Below are 22,426 nucleotides of genomic sequence, written 5' to 3'. Positions count from 1 at the left end.
AAGTCCGCCCGACATCGTAATTAGGCCCTTAATGTGCATTAGCTTGAACGTCGCCTAGTAAAACATAACTATTGAAATTATTTTTAAAATATGCTTTCATTAAAAAAAGAAAGTTTGTCCTGAAATGGTGAAACTTAAAAAAATGTTTAGAAATATTTACAAGACTTTTTTGGACAAACAGTCCTCCAGCATATATCAGTAAGTTTTTGCTTTCCTTCAGAAGTGGGTTCGGGTTGGGAGGGTAGCCTTTTAAAGCTAATTATTCTAAGGTTATGTTTAGAATTTTAGTCAGAACTAGCAGCCCGTCCCGACGTTGTCCGGGTATGAATTGCTGCCGTCCAGTAGTATATTGTTTTGTAGGATTTCGTTTTGATAGTATTTCTTATCTGTGACAGGCCTGTGAAACGCTCCGATTCACAGTGCACTGCTGATGCACTTAAGAGTGCGCGTTCAGTAGTGTGTGAACTCGAGTTTCCCTACTTTATTTTTCCTTGCAATATTATATAGCACGAACTCGACAACATGGCATGAGCACAATTTACATTACAGAAGAACACATTCATTTGTGGTAGGCACAGGGAGACAAAGCGATTTGCCTGGAATCACAGGATGTTGAGCTGATGCCGAGATCCGAACGTAGCTCCCCAGCTCTAAAGTTTGTAATTCTTGAACTTGTGGCGGGAGGTGTGTCTAAAAGTGTATGTCGGTGCTGGCCATCAATGAGAGAGACCTGTGCATTTTTCAAATGGGTGGTGAAAAAATATGAGTATGTTGCTGGAGATGTGGACTGCCGTGCCACCAATGTACTTACCGGGGGAGGGTAAACACCCATTATTCCGCAACTTTCTTTCCGCATACCATCACTCCGCATACTTTCATTACGAAAGTACCATGACTCCGCAATGCCATTATAACGCATGGCATTACATTTTATATGCTTTTACCACACATACATTTACAACGAAATTCGTTGAAATTGCATGAATGGTAAAAGCATGTTTTTTTTAATGTTTGGATAAGGTAAGTATGGGTATAGGGGTATATTTTTGGGGGTACTGAGGTATATGTTTTTGGGTGTTTGGGTATTTTAAGGGTTCAGATATAGTTTTGGGTTATGGGGTACATGGGTAGTTTTAGGGTTTAGGTATGGGTTTTGGGGTACAGGGGTATTTTTAGGGTTCAGGGCTAGGTTTGGGTTTTGGGGTATAGGGGTATTTTTAGGGTTCAGGGGTAGGTTTGGGTTTTGGGCTACAGGGGTATTTTTAGGGTTCAGGGGTAGGTTTGGGTTTTGGGGTAGAGGGGTATTTTTAGGGTTCAGGGGTAGGTTTGAGTTTTGGGGTGCAGGGGTATTTTAAGGGTTCAGGGCTAGGTTTGGGTTTTGGGGTACAGGGGTATTTTTAGGGTTCAGGGGTAGGTGTGAGTTTTGGGGTGCAGGGGTATTTTAAGGGTTCAGGGCAGGGTTTTGGTGTTGGGGTACAGGGGTATTTTAGGGTTCAAGGGTAGGTTTGGGTTTTGGGGTACAGTGGTATTTTTAGGGATCAGGGCTAGGTTTGGGTTTTGGGGTACAGGGGTGTTTTTAGTGTTCAGGGGTAGGTATGGGCTTTGAGGTACATGGGTATTTATAGGGTTCAGGGCTAGGTTTCGGTGTTGGGGTACAGGGGTATTTTTAGGGTTTAGGGATAGGTTTGGGTTTTGGGGTACAGGGTATATTTATAGGGTTAAGATGGGTTAGTGTTTAAGGGTGTTGGGGTATTTTAAGGAGTAAGGGTGGGTTATGATTATGGGGTGCAGGGGTATTTAAAGGGAGCAGGGTGGGATTAGCGCACGATATGAGACATGGCATTTAGGGCGGAACGTACCACACGCCCCCAGTGTTTGTCACGCCCCCAGCACAAGCCCACAGCACAACGCAACCATGCCCACAAGGGACTACTTTGCTTGCACGGTTCTTTTACCTTTTAAATGTATATGGTGGGTGTCTGCATAGCCTATGTCCTTCTGCTGCAACTGCCCTTTCCAATGCTGTATTGGGTGTTGTGATTGGTGCTGTGGTTCCTGAGATTACCCGCCTCAAAGTTCTGGGCTCTCTCTTTATTATATTAGTATGGATTTGGAAGTGAGTACGAACGTCATCACAGTTTACATTATCCATTCGTTTTCATTTTGTGATAGTTTTTCATTCGAAAGTCTTTTTTTGCTGTAAAACTTATTTTTTAACTGTGCCTGTTTTATTGGCATTATGGACCAGCACCCGAGGTAAAAGAGGGTCAAAGTCAGGCGCGGTGCGTCCATTGGGGCGTAGGGGCGTAGCCCCACTAAGCCCCATGGACCTACCGCGTCGTCACTAAAAGCCCGATACAAATATTTTAAAAAATCGCGCTATCTGCCGGCCGGGAAACCGGGAGCCACCCGACTTTTCCGGAGTGCGCAGGGGGAGGGGGGGGGGAGGATGGGCCTGCTGCAGCTGCGCAAGTGTATTTTTGGGCACAAGCATGCCCGCGCATGCGCAGATCGTTTTCCTGTGAATTCCCCATTAGAGAGAGGACCAGGGGGCAGGCCGCAGCCCCCGGGGTTACACAGGGTGACTTATTCTTCGCTCACAGTAGAAAAACATCCAAAACTCATTAATGCAAACGCTACAATTATGCTTTCTTTTTCAAAATACTTTTAATAAAAAGTGTTGATGTATAAATACAGGCCTACAACCCGGTGGACCGGCCACGGAGCAGATTGGAACTGTACATAAGAAGAACGAAGTTGGTGGCAGTTCATTGCATAAAGTGCAGCAGTGCAATAAAATCGTATCAACCTTCCCTACAGAGCAAGCATGATGCATGTCGAGAATTCAGTTTTTCAATTAATTCATTAATTCATTATCCAAATGCTCATTCACTGTCTAAATTACACCAATTCATTTTCCCAAATCATGATTAGTACCCACCCTAAATCAGTTCTTTGTCCAAACACATAATCAATATCTGTATTGCCTTCTTCGCTAAGCACATAATCACTGTCCATCGTATCGACTTTCATTGTCCAAAAATGCGTACATATCTGAGAGCATCTAGATTCGAACAATCGGGGTGAACAGGGAGTTTGAGAGTTTTGTTTCGTGTATCTGCGCCATTCTGGGCGAGGTCAGGCAGGTTCCAGCATAGTCAGAATGTCTCCAATGACTCGTGGTTGAACCAGAACCTTCCGTTGGTAGTTCAAAAAGTTTTGCGCAATGTGGTAACAGTCTAACAATATGGACCATCAGTCAAAGAGTGGGGAGGGCGGCAACAATTTTCCTACCGGGTCACTCTGGTGTTCCACCGGAACTTGAACAAGTCTGTACCTTGGCTGTGTTTTAGCCATTTCCAAACTGAGGCTGGCGCCGGCAGGAGTGTGTCGATGTCGCGGTTCCCAGTGAGGGGGACGGGGGCGCCCATGCAGAGGGGTCGAGGGGCCCCTCGGCTCTCATAGAATCTTCAAAGTTGAGGAGAGAAGGCATGGGGCGTGCGCTCGTCCCGGGCAAAAGACCGCTTTTCGATGTGGACCCTCTTTAAGCAAAGAGCGTTGGGGTGCCGCTGGAAGCCTCCACCTGGAGGGGGGTGGGGGAGGCTCGTTTGCGCCGTCTCCCCCTTCCAGCGACCCCGCGCCGCTCCTCGGCTCCACCGCTTCGGTATTGGCCGTGCCGGCTATTGAAGATGGGGGGGGGTCGGTGGCTGAGGCAAGACATCCCCCCCTTGACATGTGGCGGGACTACCTGCAACTGTCCAGGCGTTGCCGTGTGGCTGGACTACCTGTCACTCTCAGGCGTTGACATGTGGCGGGACTACCTGTAATTTTCAGGCGTGGTCATGTGGCGGGACCACCTGCAACTCTCAGGGTTGTCCGACCTCGCCTTGGCTCCGGTCCTCGTTGATGGCCAGATCAGGCAAGAGAGGAGGTGGGGGGTGGTCGGTGGCTGAGGCAAGACAGCCCACCTCCCCTCTGGCCTGCAGGGCAGCAGAAGAGGGGAAAGGGAGAGATCATTACGATTCTTTGGGCGTCCGCCCAGCAGCCTCCACTTCCGACTGCGGCCAGGCGAGCCCTGCATGCATCGAGGCCTCGCCTTCCGGATGGGCGTAACCGCGGACCTGTTGCACTTCGGGAGCTTCCGGAATGGGGGTAGGTACCTATTGATTTTGTATCTATTTCATGTGACCGTTATTTGGGCGTGGTGGGCAATGAGGCAGACATGTTTGGGGCAGGAATAGGCAACGGAACCTAGCTACCTCGTGGCTGCCTTGGTGTCAAGCTTGTCTTCCCTCGCCATTTTTATGTTTCTTATTGCAGGTTATTTCTAACGTTTCTTATTTTATTTTTAGCGAAGTTGATGACTCATCAGTGGCCTACTGATTTCGCTCAACTCTTTTTCTTGTATTTTTATGCCATAACCTATTATAAGCTATAGCGACTAGTCCACACTTAATGAACATGTCCTTATTAGGTGTGCCCTCCAGTGGAGCTGGATGGTTCATCTCTAATAAGCGGTCCGGGCTAAACAGGCTACCAATCAGTGGGGAGAAGATAGGCATGACGGATTACAACGGGGACAAAAGTCTGCACTACCTATCTTATCACGGCGGGCAAAGACTAGACAGAATATTTCTATTCTCCGTTGTTTGCAGGCGGTGAATACCTCAAAAGAACCAATACCGAACACTTAATGTACGGTCAATCAAACAATCAGTGGGGAGAATAAGTGGGTGCGAAAAGGTTTGCGTTACCCACTCTTTCTCTACCTGCAAAGAGAGACCTTGTTCTCCCCTGTTTGTAGACAAAGAATCTCCAGACAATAATCCACGAACGACAGTTCGGGAAACAGTGGGGGAGGAAGATAGGCACGACGGATTACAATGGGGAAAAAAGTCTGCGTTACCTATCCTTCACTGCTTGCAAAGAGAGAGCCTGTTGTTTTCTCCGTTTGCAGACGGTGAATCTCCAGAGGGTTCAACAAAGCGTAATACTAGTATTATCCAAACCAAACAATCATTTCACAATTTGTCGCATTTACGCGACCTTACCCGGACCGGACCGTGTGGGCAGTTCTTCGCCTTCCTCCTTCCAGCGCCCGATCGTTCTCTTACTCCATGATTTTACCGCAGCAGTCCTGTGGGATTCCAGTCAGGACAGTAGGTCACTCGAGAGAGGTCCATTCAGAATCGGTGAAGTTCATTCAATCGGCAGCCGGACGAGGGCCCTCTCAAGGCAGGTATACTCCGATCATTTAGATATTCACCTCATCGTCTGGATCTCTCTTACTGGACCCTATGTCACTGATGGACCCCGCGTTGGGACGCCAATTGTAAAAGGTGAAGCCATATTGCTATCGATGCCCAGGCTGCTGGCGCAAACCGCCTCTTAGTTCTCATTCTGAATAATTACCAAATAAAGAGACGGGCGCTGGGAGCAGGAATCACAAGAACATAGTTTTATTTCTCATGAGGAGAGCCTGTCATTTCGGACACGAAACACGGTGTCTTTCGGGAGGTGCTCTAACAAGTGAGCTGAGACTCCGTCTTTTATACCTTACAAAACACTTGGCATTACAATCACAATATTGTGAAACAAGGAAAAGACATCCCCATAATCCTCGTGTCAATCCTACCCCACATGTGTTCACAATAGGGACCCTTGACCTGCTGATAAGAGGGGAGGGCAATCACGCAGCTGAGTGTTCCGTCAACTGTTTAGGATGTGTGCGCCTGATCATAGCCCAGGGGGTGGGGTGGCCAGGATCAATAGTGGGTCCTTTGAAGAGGAGTGACTCCATACAATAAGCAGTGAACAGCATCTCCTGGCTTAGGCGATGACCTCAGACATGTGTGGACAGTCAATCGCGGAGGGAGGGTTTACTAACAGAGGGGTTATTCATGAAAGGAGAGGAGGTGCTGGTCAGGCGCGGCCGTGACTCCCAAGGACAGGGTCTTGCAGAAGAAGAAGGTTTATGACTTGCCCATGTGAGGAGAAGGGAGGGGGAGCCAGGGTGGACACAGGGACAGAGTCGCATAGAGAGAGAGAGATCTTATGACCCGTACATGAGAGAGCGGGGGCAGTCAGGTGCAGCTGGGGAGGGCTATGTCAGCTAAGGCGAAGGATGCCTCTTCAAGAGGGAATGGGGGGGGGTTTGCGTGGGTCAAGCAGAAGGGCTGCCTTTCAGGGCAGGGTCGCGCAGAGGGAGAGGGTTTCATGGTTTATGCATGTGAGAGAGAGGGGGGGGGTTTCAAATACGCGCAGAAGGGAAGCCGGTGATTCTAATCTTAGGCGGGCAAAAGGCCAGGGTGCCTAAAATGGCTGTCATGTACACATGGGTACAGGCCTTTGCTGGCAGAGGGATGCAGTCAATGCTTTACGGTATTCATGGTGCGTGCAGGGAGAGGAGTGGGAAAAGGGAAATGAACGTTGCTTATGTACATCAATATTTCTAATTTTCTACAGTAACACCTATCAACTCCTCCGACATACAAACCCCCTCAACCATAAGCTGGACATGGAGAAAGCTTTGGTGCCATCTTGGGAGGGGGGCTGTGCTCTAGTCACTTGCTGTCATGTGTTCTGCCCACTGTAGTTTTCCCTATGTTAGCCTAAATGTGTACGATATAGGCTGCTTTTGCTTTGTGCACGTTACTATATAAACACACTTAATATTGTGCCACATTGTAATTTCACACAGAACTTGCAGTTGTTTTTGGGTTCTGTTCTTTCCTGGGATTTATTCTGAACACAGGAAGCAAGGTCAAACAACAATGTACCATGTTATTTAGTTCTGATCAGGCACTAGCACCTAGACACAACACATGAGTGCAGCTGTTGTTTCATGAGCAGATGAGCCTTGTCATATAGGTATACACAGTAATGTAACATACATAGAAACAGAGATTTTCTGAGAGGAGATCATGGCTGTACCTGAGTGGAAGAACTTCCACCTGTGTATCCTAAAGTACGGGGCCTGCTACTAATTCTAGAGATCTTTATTGAATAATCATTCCGCTTCTGGAGAAGGAGAGAGTGTTAGGCTTATCGGTCTTATAATATGATAGGGCTTTTCAAAATTTTTGCTGTACTGACTATTCTGACTGTGTTTTCTAATTGTAGCACAAATACTGCATTTTAGAGCACGATAGTTTAAATAAACATTTCAAACTTCCTTCCGGTCTCTGGTATATCTTATTGTGAACCAGTATGAGTGTGAGAGCGAAAGAGGGTGTCCTGTTTCCACAATCCCTAAGAGGATCTTGAGTGTTGTGTTCTGGGGTGTCAATTCACTTGTTTCTCTGGATATGGTTAGGAGGGCAAGTGAGACACTATAGCTAGTCGGACTACGGCTCATGGTTCCTAAGGTGGTATGGTAACTCAGTCCCTGCCTTCTAATGTTCTATGGTCCCAAGCATAGTTCTGTCCTTGAGAAGAATCCCTGCAACACTGCCATACCACTATCAAACAACCCCTGACTCCGCCTTGAATGAAATGAAATGAAATGAAAATTAAATTTATATAGCGCGTAACTACCCTGAGGCCTCGCAGCGCTTTAGCTAGAACCATTCAGGCGGCAGGGCAGGGCGCTAAGCTCTTGCAAACAAATGCCTTACATAGGAGAAATTAGTGCAACGTACCGTATTATGACATCATTTAAGCACGATGGCAATGTGCTTACACACTCAGGCAATACATGTTTTGGAGATGCCACATTCATGGACCACTTTGTGCTCGGGTACCTTCACGACACATTGCTCTCCCGTATACCCTCCTACCCCCTTGCCCCAGATGATTGCTCTCCTTTGAAATTCATTATTGCTGACACCACTGGGGGAAGACTTGTCTCCAGGCTGTAGCAGCCATGTGTGGCTATGAATCCTGAGCGGACTAGGCAGATCAGAGACGCCTGGGAACGCAACTTAGGTCACCCATTACCATATAATATTTGGTATTATTGTTGCAAGCAGACTAAACTCAACTCTGTTAACCATAAACATAATTTGTCACATTGCAAATTCCTGCACCGGGCCTACATTGCACCAAGGGATTTAGCAAGAATTGACCTCATGTGGTCCTCACAATGCCCTAAATGCTATGCCACTGAGGCTGGTTTTGCCCACTTGAATTGGACATGCCTGCGCATAGGTACATATTGGCCCAAAATCCGAACTTTAATATCCACAATGAAAGGAGTCACTCACCAGCTCCACTACTAGCTCTTCTGGGATATGTTCATGAAGTTCCAAAAGGGTTGCTCAGATTTACTGCCATTGCACTTTTTACTCGCAAAGTGAGGTCTGGCACTCCACTGGGGCAGTAAGATTAGCCCCACTGATACTGCATGGTTAAAAAGCATGATTTTGTGTGATACACCCAGTAAAGACTATGCTGCATTACAGTCATTTACCTCCAGAGTGAAAGATATATGGCAACCACTACAGGACTACCTAATACCATGGAAGAGTGATGTTTCTGATTAAATTATCTCTCTTTTGGGTTATTCTGTTAGTGATCACTCCCTCCCCTCTTTCATGCTTCTTACTGACTCACCTGAAAGAAACCTGGAAGAAAAGAATGAACCACTATGCACTGCCACTGCGCAATGGATCTACCATAGATATACAATTTTGGTTACTCCAACCTTTGCCATGCTTACCAGAAAGTTGATGTATAATATAATTGATGGACAGATGTATTCATGTACTCGGGTATTGTGCTGTTATGTGTTGAATTAACATGGAAACTGTTAACGTTTTAATTTACAAAATAAATAATATCATATGAATCATACAAAATCTGAAAATGTTACAAGAGTAAACATTAAATACAATAATATTGTGAATTTAGCTAGAGTATAAAAGAACATAATTCCTGCAAGACAAGTGGTAAGTGGCAACCACAACCGAGTACGCTTAGCTGACAACTGAATTGAATTAAGGTTATATGTATCTAACCTGTAGTGGTGACATATTACTTTCCACCAACACTGAAGGTTAATATTGTCTGAGCCGAATAAAGCTTTTTTTGAGGCTGACACGTTGATTGCGGATTCTTATTTGTGTGCTACGAGACACGAGGGATGATTTTGATTTTTTCGGGATCTGCGCCCGTTGTCTGCACCAGCCCCGAGAGGTGGACGAGGCCGGTAGTATTGTGGAATTCAGCTGCTTCTGGTTAATATTGTCTGTAGACTTCCAACCGGAAGTTATTAGATGAATGCGATTGAAATCAAGAGGTCGACCCATTTCCCAAGTATTCTGTTAGTGGACCAAACATTATGCAAGCTACCCAGAAACAGTAAATCATATGAAAGAGGTAACTGAACACGAGTAATAGCTTTAATGCATCTCCATATCAAAGACCAGAAATTGGATATAGCTTGACAAGAAAAAAACATATGAAAATACACTCATGTATGAGTATTACAGTGCCAGCAGGAATCACTGTGTGTGAGTTTGGCCTGGCAGAGACGTACAGGAGTATGAAAAAGTCTGTTATAGAACAAATATAAAATTTGGGTGAGACCGGCATTATGCGTTGTGGATGGTATTTTACACCAAGTGCCATCCCACAAAGAGACCGGCCTATGCTGCCATGTTGTGAGGGTGCTGAGTCCCTTGTTCTTAGACTGATAAATCCACAAAAACAGATGACATTTACAGCTAGATTCATCAAGCGAAATGCGCTCGCAAAAGGGCCAGATTCTGAGAATCTGGCCCTTTGCCAGTGCAATTTTTGCATTTGGGATTCATCATCCCAAATGCAAAAATCACTCATAAAGAATTCGCAAATTTGTGAGGATTAGCATTTAAGGAATCTCTATTAGAGATTCCTTAAATGCTATTCATGAAACATTTAAAAATTGCGAATTCGCAATTTAGGACAGCTATTTACCACGAAGTCAAACCTCGTGGTAAATAGCGAAATGCATTTTTCTAAGTTGCATGTTACACACGCACATGTCCTTTGGACATGTTTGTGCACAACATCAGTGTAAATTCACATTTATGGGGTGCTACAGGGTGTCCTTTGGACACCCCTGCTGCCTTGAAATCGCATCCTTATTTGCGATTAGCAAACTGCTAATCGCAAATAAGGAATAACTCCCCAATTATTCCTATGGGCTTTGGCCCATAGGTAGAATGGGGAGTTATTCCTTATTTGCGATTAGCAATTTGCTAATCGCAAATAAGGAAGCTGTAGGAATCGCAATTTATTTTGCGATTCCTACATGAATCCCGTTTTGCAAGTCCTTAATAGCGATTCCTTAATAATCGCTATTAAGGACTCGCAAAACGGGACAATGATGAATTTGGCTGATAATGTTTTCCCATTTTGCAGCTTTCTCTGGGCGGTTTTGAGACATAAGCCTACCCATTATCTAGCAGACGTCTCAGTGCTGCTAGTCCAAACACTGCTGAACTGAATGGAAGAAAAGGACTCCCGGATATATAAGTATACTCACTTTCAACCTTTTCTCTAATTAGAACTTTTCTCCAGGTTTATTATAGCTGGGGATTTTAGACATACGAGAACTGTGCTCCCCGCAAATTTGGCTTAATTCAATTTAAACCTATTAACATCTGCCATAACAAGTCCAGAACGTCCTTTTGACACAATAACCAAATTCACTTCAACTTGATTTTCAGTTGCAGCCTTAATGGAATTCAGGTAGATAAAACTAAGGTGATGGTTACGATGCGTTAGGAAACGGCTTTGACCGTCAGTCAGAGCCGTTTCCTAATGCTTCATAATTAGTTGATCAGATGGTATCGGTCGGAAAGGAATGCGACCGGTCATTCCAACTGGGCTCAGAGAACCCGTCCGCCAGTCGGAATGACCTCAGTAATCCTAAGGCGTCTCTTTCCGGCCAAGGAATTATAATGTCGGATTCCGACAGCATTTCTGTTCCGGCCTTTCCGACAAAGGAAGGCTGTCGGAAGTCGACTTTGGGGGCCTGCAGCAAGGCCCCCATGGGTGCACGGCGACGGGCCATCGTTGGAATCTACACGATACACGTATTCGTACACAGCCTCGTTTACATACCACAAGGGCACAGACATAAAGTCCCCTGAGGAAGAGCTGTGTAGCTGTGTAGCTCGAAATGCATCGGGCAATGTATAAAATGATGACTATAATCATATGACTGAAACAAAAAGGAAAATGAGAAATGAACACTGAAAATTTCATGATAATTAAATGGAATGAACCAACAAACAACCGAGTAAAGAAATTTATTGAATAACTTTTTTCACCGATATATGAAAATATCAGAGAGTGCGGATGTGATTGTGAATCCTGTGACACAGGAAACACGTATTGACATTCTGCACGGCTATGGTGCCACCCCGTGGATCCCTGCACCCCGTGGCAGGCACCTTGAGATGCCTGCCACGGGGTGAAGGTATGGACTGCACCTCTTTGTCGGAATGCATGCTCCAATTGTAAAGAATGGAAGTGCAACTGAACACTGTTCGGTCGCATCCTAATTGGCCGGTCGGGCAGTCCCACAACCAAAACAATGTTGGGCAGACTTAAGTCCGCCCGACATCGTAATTAGGCCCTTAATGTGCATTAGCTTGAACGTCGCCTAGTAAAACATAACTATTGAAATTATTTTTAAAATATGCTTTCATTAAAAAAAGAAAGTTTGTCCTGAAATGGTGAAACTTAAAAAAATGTTTAGAAATATTTACAAGACTTTTTTGGACAAACAGTCCTCCAGCATATATCAGTAAGTTTTTGCTTTCCTTCAGAAGTGGGTTCGGGTTGGGAGGGTAGCCTTTTAAAGCTAATTATTCTAAGGTTATGTTTAGAATTTTAGTCAGAACTAGCAGCCCGTCCCGACGTTGTCCGGGTATGAATTGCTGCCGTCCAGTAGTATATTGTTTTGTAGGATTTCGTTTTGATAGTATTTCTTATCTGTGACAGGCCTGTGAAACGCTCCGATTCACAGTGCACTGCTGATGCACTTAAGAGTGCGCGTTCAGTAGTGTGTGAACTCGAGTTTCCCTACTTTATTTTTCCTTGCAATATTATATAGCACGAACTCGACAACATGGCATGAGCACAATTTACATTACAGAAGAACACATTCATTTGTGGTAGGCACAGGGAGACAAAGCGATTTGCCTGGAATCACAGGATGTTGAGCTGATGCCGAGATCCGAACGTAGCTCCCCAGCTCTAAAGTTTGTAATTCTTGAACTTGTGGCGGGAGGTGTGTCTAAAAGTGTATGTCGGTGCTGGCCATCAATGAGAGAGACCTGTGCATTTTTCAAATGGGTGGTGAAAAAATATGAGTATGTTGCTGGAGATGTGGGCTGCCGTGCCACCAATGTACTTACCGGGGGAGGGTAAACACCCATTATTCCGCAACTTTCTTTCCGCATACCATCACTCCGCATACTTTCATTACGAAAGTACCATGACTCCGCAATGCCATTATAACGCATGGCATTACATTTTATATGCTTTTACCACACATACATTTACAACGAAATTCGTTGAAATTGCATGAATGGTAAAAGCATGTTTTTTTTAATGTTTGGATAAGGTAAGTATGGGTATAGGGGTATATTTTTGGGGGTACTGAGGTATATGTTTTTGGGTGTTTGGGTATTTTAAGGGTTCAGATATAGTTTTGGGTTATGGGGTACATGGGTAGTTTTAGGGTTTAGGTATGGGTTTTGGGATACAGGGGTATTTTTAGGGTTCAGGGCTAGGTTTGGGTTTTGGGGTATAGGGGTATTTTTAGGGTTCAGGGGTAGGTTTGGGTTTTGGGCTACAGGGGTATTTTTAGGGTTCAGGGGTAGGTTTGGGTTTTGGGGTAGAGGGGTATTTTTAGGGTTCAGGGGTAGGTTTGAGTTTTGGGGTGCAGGGGTATTTTAAGGGTTCAGGGCTAGGTTTGGGTTTTGGGGTACAGGGGTATTTTTAGGGTTCAGGGGTAGGTGTGAGTTTTGGGGTGCAGGGGTATTTTAAGGGTTCAGGGCTAGGTTTTGGTGTTGGGGTACAGGGGTATTTTAGGGTTCAGGGGTAGGTTTGGGTTTTGGGGTACAGTGGTATTTTTAGGGATCAGGGCTAGGTTTGGGTTTTGGGTACAGGGGTGTTTTTAGTGTTCAGGGGTAGGTATGGGCTTTGAGGTACATGGGTATTTATAGGGTTCAGGGCTAGGTTTCGGTGTTGGGGTACAGGGGTATTTTTAGGGTTTAGGGATAGGTTTGGGTTTTGGGGTACAGGGTATATTTATAGGGTTAAGATGGGTTAGTGTTTAAGGGTGTTGGGGTATTTTAAGGAGTAAGGGTGGGTTATGATTATGGGGTGCAGGGGTATTTAAAGGGAGCAGGGTGGGATTAGCGCACGATATGAGACATGGCATTTAGGGCGGAACGTACCACACGCCCCCAGTGTTTGTCACGCCCCCAGCACCAGCCCACAGCACAACGCAACCATGCCCACAAGGGACTACTTTGCTTGCACGGTTCTTTTACCTTTTAAATGTATATGGTGGGTGTCTGCATAGCCTATGTCCTTCTGCTGCAACTGCCCTTTCCAATGCTGTATTGGGTGTTGTGATTGGTGCTGTGGTTCCTGAGATTACCCGCCTCAAAGTTCTGGGCTCTCTCTTTATTATATTAGTATGGATTTGGAAGTGAGTACGAACGTCATCACAGTTTACATTATCCATTCGTTTTCATTTTGTGATAGTTTTTCATTCGAAAGTCTTTTTTTGCTGTAAAACTTATTTTTTAACTGTGCCTGTTTTATTGGCATTATGGACCAGCACCCGAGGTAAAAGAGGGTCAAAGTCAGGCGCGGTGCGTCCATTGGGGCGTAGGGGCGTAGCCCCACTAAGCCCCATGGACCTACCGCGTCGTCACTAAAAGCCCGATACAAATATTTTAAAAAATCGCGCTATCTGCCGGCCGGGAAACCGGGAGCCACCCGACTTTTCCGGAGTGCGCAGGGGGAGGGGGGGGGGGGAGGATGGGCCTGCTGCAGCTGCGCAAGTGTATTTTTGGGCACAAGCATGCCCGCGCATGCGCAGATCGTTTTCCTGTGAATTCCCCATTAGAGAGAGGACCAGGGGGCAGGCCGCAGCCCCCGGGGTTACACAGGGTGACTGGGCGAGGAGTCATGGTGCCCCCCCCAGCCAATCCTGGCGCTGCATACAGCGCCAGGATTGGCTGGTCAATACATAGCTGACTTTGGTGCTGGGAAACCAGGTTCGAGCCTCTTATCGAGCCATAAAAATGTATACATTACTTACTTTTGTGTTAAATAAATAGATATTTTAAAAAACAAATAAAAATGATGTTCCGACTAAGGTGTGAAATTGGTGTCGAATAAATACATGTTTTAAAAACAATTAATATTAATCATGTATCATTGGCGCTGGAGTACAAGGTTCGAGACTGGTATTGAACACTGACAAGCTGTGTGCAAGTTATATGGTCATAAAAATACATGAATGATGGATGGATGCAGGATGGATGATGGGTGGGTGGATGGGTGGGTGGATGGGTGGATGCATGAATGGATGCAGGATGAATGATGGGTGGATGGGTGGATGCATGAATGAATGATGGATGCAGGATGGATGCAGGGTGGATGGCTGGGTGGATGAGTGGATGCATGAATGAATGATGGATACAGGATGGATGGGTGGGTGGATGCATGAATGAATGATGGATGCAGGATGGATGGATGGATGAATGGATGCAGGATGGATGATGGATGGGTGGATGGATGGGTGGACGGATGGATGCATGAGTGCATGATGGGTGCAGGATGGATGCAGGATGGATGGGTGGATGGATGGATGGATGGATGCATGAATGCATGATGGGTGCAGGATGGATGCAGGATGGATGGGTGGATGGATGGGTGCATGAATGAATGATGGATGCAGGATGGATGGATGGATGGGTGGATGGATGGGTGGATGCATGAATGAATGATGGATGAAGGATGGATGGGTGGATGGATGGGTGGATGCATGAATGAATGATGGATGCAGGATGGATGGGTGGATGCATGAATGAATGATGGATGCAGGATAGATGCAGAATTGGTGGGTGGATGGATGGGTGGATGCATGAATGAATGATGGATGCAGGATGGATGCAGGATGGATGGATGGGTGGATGGATGGATGGATGGATGGATGGGTGGATGCATGAATGAATTATGGATGCAGGATAAATGGATGGATGGATGGGTGGATGCATGAATGAATGATGGATGCAGGATGGATGCAGAATTGGTGGGTGGATGGATGGATGGGTGGATGCATGAATGAATGATGGATGCAGGGTGGATGGGTGGGTGGATGCATGAATGAATGATGGATGCAGGATGGATGAATGGATGCAGGATGGATGGGTTGATGGATGGGTGGATGGATGGATGGATGGATGGATGGATGCATGCATGAATGCATGATGGGTGCAGGATGGATGCAGGATGGATGGGTGGATGGATGGATGCATGAATGCATGATGGGTTCAGGATGGATGCAGGATGGATGGGTGGATGGATGGATGGATGGGTGCATGAATGAATGATGGATGCAGGATGGATGGATGGGTGGATTGATGGGTGGATGCATGAATGAATGATGGATGCAGGATGGATGGATGGATGGGTGGATGCATGAATGAATGATGGATGCAGGATGGGTGCAGAATTGGTGGGTGGATGGATGGGTGGATGCATGAATGAATGATGGATGCAGGATGGATGGGTGGGTGCATGAATGAATGATGGATGCAGGATGGATGGGTGGATGGATGGCTGGGTGGATGCATGAATGAATGATGTATGGATGCAGGATGGGTGGGTGGATGGATGGGTGGATGCATGAATGATGTATGGATGGATGCAAGGTGGTTCGGGCTCGCTCGCTGCGGTGCAATATGCAAATTAGTTTACGCCCACCACTTTCAAATGTCACCAGCCGCCCCTGGTCAAAGTTACGCTCCATAATGATAAATTTCATCCAGCTTGCGCTGTTCGTAACCTGACTGCTGCTGATATAGCTTGTTGTTTGATTAGGTTCTCTGTTTGTAAGTTGTACAGAACCTGTCTCTCCTGATCGGAACAAGATTTTACAACATACCTACACGGGTGGCAGTGGGATTACTGCTTGCATTTCTGTATTATTCTACCCGGTCTGTGCTGGCCCTTCACATTGTGTTGTTTAAGTAAAAAACATAAAACAATAAAGATGGTTAAAAAAATGATAAACAGCATCTAGCACTGACTGCTAAGATTGGCGTAGTCAATAAGAATACTTCGAATAGAGACACAAGCTACTATTGTAACATTGCATGCTGGGCGGCAAGGTAATGAAACAGACAAAAACAGTGTGTGTTTATTTGTATGTGCTAAGTGAGAGTAGATGGACATGTGCTAATACCTGTTCTGCCCTATTGCTGTTGGGTATGGACCGGTCACAATTGCTCTTCCCTTCATTATGCACCCTCGCCTTTGGCTCAGGCTCATAGTTTTTGGATGTGAAATTAGCAGCAGTAATCATCATCTGTAGAGTGTGGTACCCACTGTTAAAGCCGTGGAAGCAAACAACAACCCTTAAATGTTGGGAGTTAGGGGAGTGGAAAGTTACATTTTAAGAGTAGAAGCTCTGGTAGGTCTAAGAATCTGAAGCCACATATCTGAAATCACAACTATATTCACAGTGTGACCCTTGCCCTCAAAAAGCTTTTCCTTTTTTATTGAGAATCAGAGTGGTCATAAATTATTCAAATACATCAATTCCATTATCAATCTAATTAGTATGAAATACAAAATTAGATACCTTCAAACTAGTTTAAAATACGTTCTTAAATAGAAGAACAAAACAATGAAAGAGAAAAAGATCCTCATGGAGACAGGTTGAAAGATTTAAAGCTAAAAATGATATCTATACATAAACTGGCAGGTAAGAAATGTCCCCTTTACACCCTAGTTCTAAAACAGCTGATGCTAGGTCTCACTTAAAAAGCCTTGTAGAAGTAACGCAGTGAAATCTATCACATTTCACTGCGCCACTTCTAGGAGGCCACTGTGTCAAAATCGTATGCCTGCATCACAGCAGGCGTAAGACTGGTGCAGGCACATTTAACATGGGACTTGCCTTTGTGTAATGACACATTGCTGGATTTGTGTCACTTTTGCGACATACTCCAGCAATGCGTCATTACCTCGCCTACAGATATGTCAGAAATACTGACATATCTGTAACTCTATTGCGACATGAAGAACCATACATATAGGGGTATATTTAAAAGGGAAGTGACGGAGTGAGGCATTAGCCTTTCTGGCTTAACGCCTCACTCCGCCACTTCAGAAATGCAGGGCTGCACCATATTTACGAGAATATGGTGCAGCCCTGCGTTTCCCTCTGGCAGGTGTTACACTAAGCCAACGCAGGCACCCTTGCACCATAGTGTAAGGGTGTCTGAGGGCAGGGGAAGATTGTTTATGTGCAGAAAGGTAGCCCTTCCTGCACATCAACAATCTTTAAATGCTGTTTTGTAACTCTATGTGGACTGCTTAATGCAGCACACAGAAGTTGCAAAACAGCATTTTAAAACATGTATGTTTTTTGTGCAGGAAGGTGACCTTCCTGTACATAAACAATCATTGGGTTTTTGATGTTTTCATGTGTGCTGCACAACACAAATATGGGGAAGCATCAAAATAAATGGGTGTTGCAGTGGAACGTCCACAGCAACACCCATTGCCCTCCCCTTTCACGCTAAGCATAGCGTGAAAGGGGGCCTTATTTACAAGACAGCATTAAGCCACTTTAAGTGGCTTAATGCAGCCTTATAAATAAGGAGAACCCCTTATCGCCACAGGAACGTCATTAAAAGGGACATTCCAGTGGCGATAGGGGCTTGCAAATATGCCCCTAAATACAGCGCATCCATTGTGTTGCAAGGAGGGCGCAGTGAAAACCGTTGCATCACTGTTTTCAAGCAGCGATGCAACTCTTTTCTTAATTGAGGCCCCTAGTTGTTTACATCTGATTTTATCTGCAGCATTATATTCATTATTAGAACATTGTAATGTGGAGCACTCCAGTGAATACAATGGAGTGCTCTGAGCTTCTACGGGCTAGTAAAAGCCTGCAAAGCAACATTCCAATGTTGATTTACAAAGGCCTCTCTGAGCCTGAGGGGATTAAAACCCCCTCGAACTCCGAGAGGCCTTTGTTTTATTTGTTAGAACATTCTGCCCTCTAGTAGCAGAATGTTCTAATAGCCTTATAGCCCTTCGTAGCTGGGCTATACAGGCTATAAAAGTCCGCTCCCTTGTTAAAGGCCCGAGCCGAACGCTAGAGCGGGCCTTTATTAGCCGCTATAGCCCGCTACGGCGGCTATAAGGCTATATTATTAGCTCCAGGTCATAATGCAGATGGTACGATAAAACACGGGTAATATCAGACCGCTATCCGTACAGTTTTGAGCAAATAACAAACGTGCGTTATATCAGCTGCTGATACCCTACATCCTGGGAAATCTTTTTATTGTTCAGGTTGTTAGTATACCACGTGGCAATTTTCTCTGGTGTATAATACAGCATATACACAGTTCTCGACTGCTGAAGCTTTAAATGATCAGAAATTACCAGAGAGCTAGTTAGGTTAAGGACTTCTTCTGTATTCTGCTCAGTTTTAACATTCCATTCACAGGCCAACAAAATCATGTTGTCTATCTTGTTCTCACTCCATATTTTAAAGAATTCCCTATTTGATACAGTGTCTTTGGAGGGATATATAAGTGCCAATAAATAATGCCCTATTTTTGACATATCCTTGCCAAGTTTTCTGACCGCATAGTTGAGTACTTGTAGATATTTTTAGTAACTACTTTGTGGCAGTTTAAACTCAGTTTGTAAGTCAGCAAAGGTGCGGAAGCCAAGTCCCTTATTTAATTGTTTGATAATATGTATTACCTGATGGTGCCCTTTCCTAGCTACCGAATATTGAAAGATGAGCACTAGAGAAGGGTTACCACAGAGAGGTATGTACAGGTTGGTAGTGGGAATCTGATATGTATTACAACCTTCAGCTTATATTTTCTGAACATCATTTAATACCTTTAAGCAAACCCATTTGAAATAGTTGGGGTCGGAGTATCTAAATGGATACACCCGCTACGTGCACCCAAGACTATTAAATAAATCAGGTGACTCCTAATGTCACTGCTATCAGTTGGAAGCACACGCAAATTCACTATATGAAATTTGACCAAAAATATGTTTTGAAGTTTGGTAGTGACCACCTCCCATTATGCAATGGGGGTTAAATAATATACCTAATTGAACCAGCTGACAGTAGGGAGAACTACCCAACCACCTGGGAGTTCTCTTCACTAAGGTGGAAGAACCTGGACAGACCTTCAGAGTTGGCGTGTTCTGTGCCAGGGCTGTGTTCCACCATAAAGTCCATTCCCTGTAGGGAGATGGACCACCTCAGCAGTTTTGGGTTCTCATTCCTCATCTGCATTAACCATCTGAGATGCCTCAAATGTGAGTCACAAACAGGAAGGGTCTTAGCTTCTTCTGTGTCAGACCACAGCAAAAGCTTCTCTTTCTATGGCACTCCACCTCTGTTCCCTGGGGAGAAGTATCATGCTAAGGGAGGCTACTGGCTGGTCTAGGCCTTCTTCATTCAGTTGTGAGAGCACCGCTCCCACACCATGCTCTGAAGCGTCAGTCTGCACTTCGAATTCTTTAGCGAAGTCGGTTGCCTTGAGCATGGGCGCCGTGCACATGGCTGCCTTCAGGGCATCAGAAGCTGTCTGGCAGAAATCTGTCTAGATCAATTACCTAGGCTGCTTCCTGAAAGTCAGCTAAGTCAAGGGCGCAACAATGGTGCCATAGCCCTTAACAAATCGCCTATAGTAACCGGTGAGACCTAAAAAGGCTCTCACCTCTGTCTGGGTCTTGGAGGGCCCCCAAGCCAGAATGTCATCAATCTTAGGCTGTATGAGCGCCACCTGGTCGCTTCCTACCTGGTGCCCTAAGTACACCACAGACCCCTGCCCGATCAGGCACTTACTAGCCTTGATCGTGAGGCCAGCATTCTGCAGAGCCTTCAATGCTTCCCAAAGGTGGCGCAAGTGATCTTCTCAGCTGGAAATGAACACTGCGATGTCATCCAGGTAGGCTGCACTAAAATACTCCAGTCCAGCCAACATCTGGTTGACCAACCTCTGAAAGGTGGCAGGGGCATTCTTCACCCCAAAGGGCATCTCCCAGAACCAGTACCCAGGCGTCAAATCAACTGTATTGAGGAACTTAGCAGCTACTAACCGATCAATGAAGTCATCAGCTCTGGGGATGGTGTGAGCGTCAGTCCTAGTGACGCCATTGAGCCCACAGTAGTCCACACAGAACCAAAGTTCAGGAGTGGCACCTGGTTCAGCAGCCTTTGGGACCAAGCCCACTGGGCCGGCCCAAGGACTGTTGGAGGGTTCTATCACCCCTAACGCCAACATCTTAGAAACCTCTTCTTTGATGCTGGCTCTGACCTTGTCAGTCAGCCTGTAAATTTTGTGTTTCGTCAGCGGATTGCCCCCAGTTGCCACGTCATTGGTACATCAATGGGTGACACCTAGGTCAGCGAGAACAGGGTGGCAAGCTGCCCCAACAACTGGCGACAGTCATCCTGCTGCTCTGGGGTCAGTATAGGGGAAAGGGAATTCACACCTTCCACTGACCAATCAGGCTCCTTGGTAGCAGAAAGTCAGGAAGAGGTTCACTCTCTTCTTTCACCCTCTCATCTGTCACCAAGAGCATGCTTACTTCAGACCTCTCAAAGTGAGGTTTAAGGCGGTTCACATGGAGGACCCTCAAAGGGTTCCTGGGAGTTTTCAAATTCACCATGTAGGTGACATTACTTTTGCGCTCCACCACCTCAAAAAGCCCAGTCTACTTGTCCTGAAGTGTGCAAGGCTATACTGGGGCCATGAGCCACACTTTCTGGCCAGGCTGACCAGAGTGGCATTCTGGTCATAACAGGGTTTCATTTCCTCCTGGCTGGCTTGTAGGTTCACCTGAGCACGTTTCCTAAAGCACGAAGTTTGGTTCCTGAAGTAAAGAATGTAACAAATTACATCCTGGGGAGTTTTCCTGGGAGCTGTCTCCCAGCCTTCCTTCACCAAAGTGAGAGGTCCTCTTACAATGTGGCCATACAGTAGCTCAACAGGACTAAATTCTAAGAACTGCTGTGGTACCTCTCTGTAAGCAAAGAGAAGGCATGGTAAGAGGATGTCCCACTTACATCTCATAGGTTCAGTTAGACCCTTGATCATGCCTTTTAAGGTTTGGTTGAATCTCTCCACCAAACCATCACCTTGTGGGTGGCAAGGAGTGGCGAACTTGTAAATTACACCACACTCCTCCCACAGGGACATGAAATACTTTGATATGAAATTTGTACCCCGGTCAGATACCATGTCTCCGGGGAACCCCATACTGGAAAAGTTCCCCATTAACGCCCGGCCCCCCGCTGGCGCCCTCGTTGTCCTGAGAGGGAAAGCCTCTGGGTACCCTGTGGCATGGTCCACCAAGACCAGTATGTACCCGTTGCCCATGGCTGTCTTGGGATCCAGGGGCCCCACAATAGCCAACCCCACCCTTTCAATGAATGAGGGTGCCAACAACTGGAAAAGATTGGAGAGGAGCCTTACACTTCCTCCCAGTCTTACCACTTGCGTGGCAAGTTTGGCAAGACCTACAATGAGCATCAGACTACCTTCGCATTTGGGGCCAAAAGAAGTAGGTGACAATCCTGTCAAAGGTCTTGTCCTGCCCCAAATGTCCTGCCAAAGGCACGTCATGAGCCAGACCCAGTAGGAAGGTCCTGAAGTGCTGGAGTACCACCAGCACACAGGCTGACCCAGGCTCAGCGACCTTAGGCTTGTTGTATAGGTGACCATTCTCCCAGTAGTTCCAGTGAAACCCAGACGGATCACCAGCTGCCTGGTATGCAGCCTACTGCTGCAAACCCTCTAGAGAAGGGCATTCTTTCTGCTCCCTGCAGAATTCTTCCCTAGTGGGACCCAGTTCTTGCTGCCAATGGGGCAGCTCAGATAGGTCCTCCAGTTCAGCCACTTGCTCCCCTGTTGGTGGTGGGGTGCCCCCCTTAAGGTCAGCCTCCTCCCAGACCATCGGAACTTCATGGGCAGGTTTCCCGCGCCTCTTGCACGTTCTCTCGGCAGGCACCTGTGCCACTGTTTCAGGTGCCAGGTCCTTCTGATTACCCTTACTGGCTGCCACGGACTGAGTGGTCACGCATGCCCACTTTGGCAACTCAAGTGAGACCTGAGCTCCACATTCTTCCACAAGTACTACTCCAGGTCATTACCTAACATACAATCTACAGGCATGGTAGGGCTCACAACCACCC

Source organism: Lissotriton vulgaris, chromosome 5 (genome assembly GCF_964263255.1).
Source record: "Lissotriton vulgaris chromosome 5, aLisVul1.2, whole genome shotgun sequence".
NCBI lineage: Eukaryota > Metazoa > Chordata > Amphibia > Caudata > Salamandridae > Lissotriton > Lissotriton vulgaris.
The sequence above is the reverse complement of the archived record's forward strand: the minus strand, read 5'-3'. Positions refer to the sequence as shown.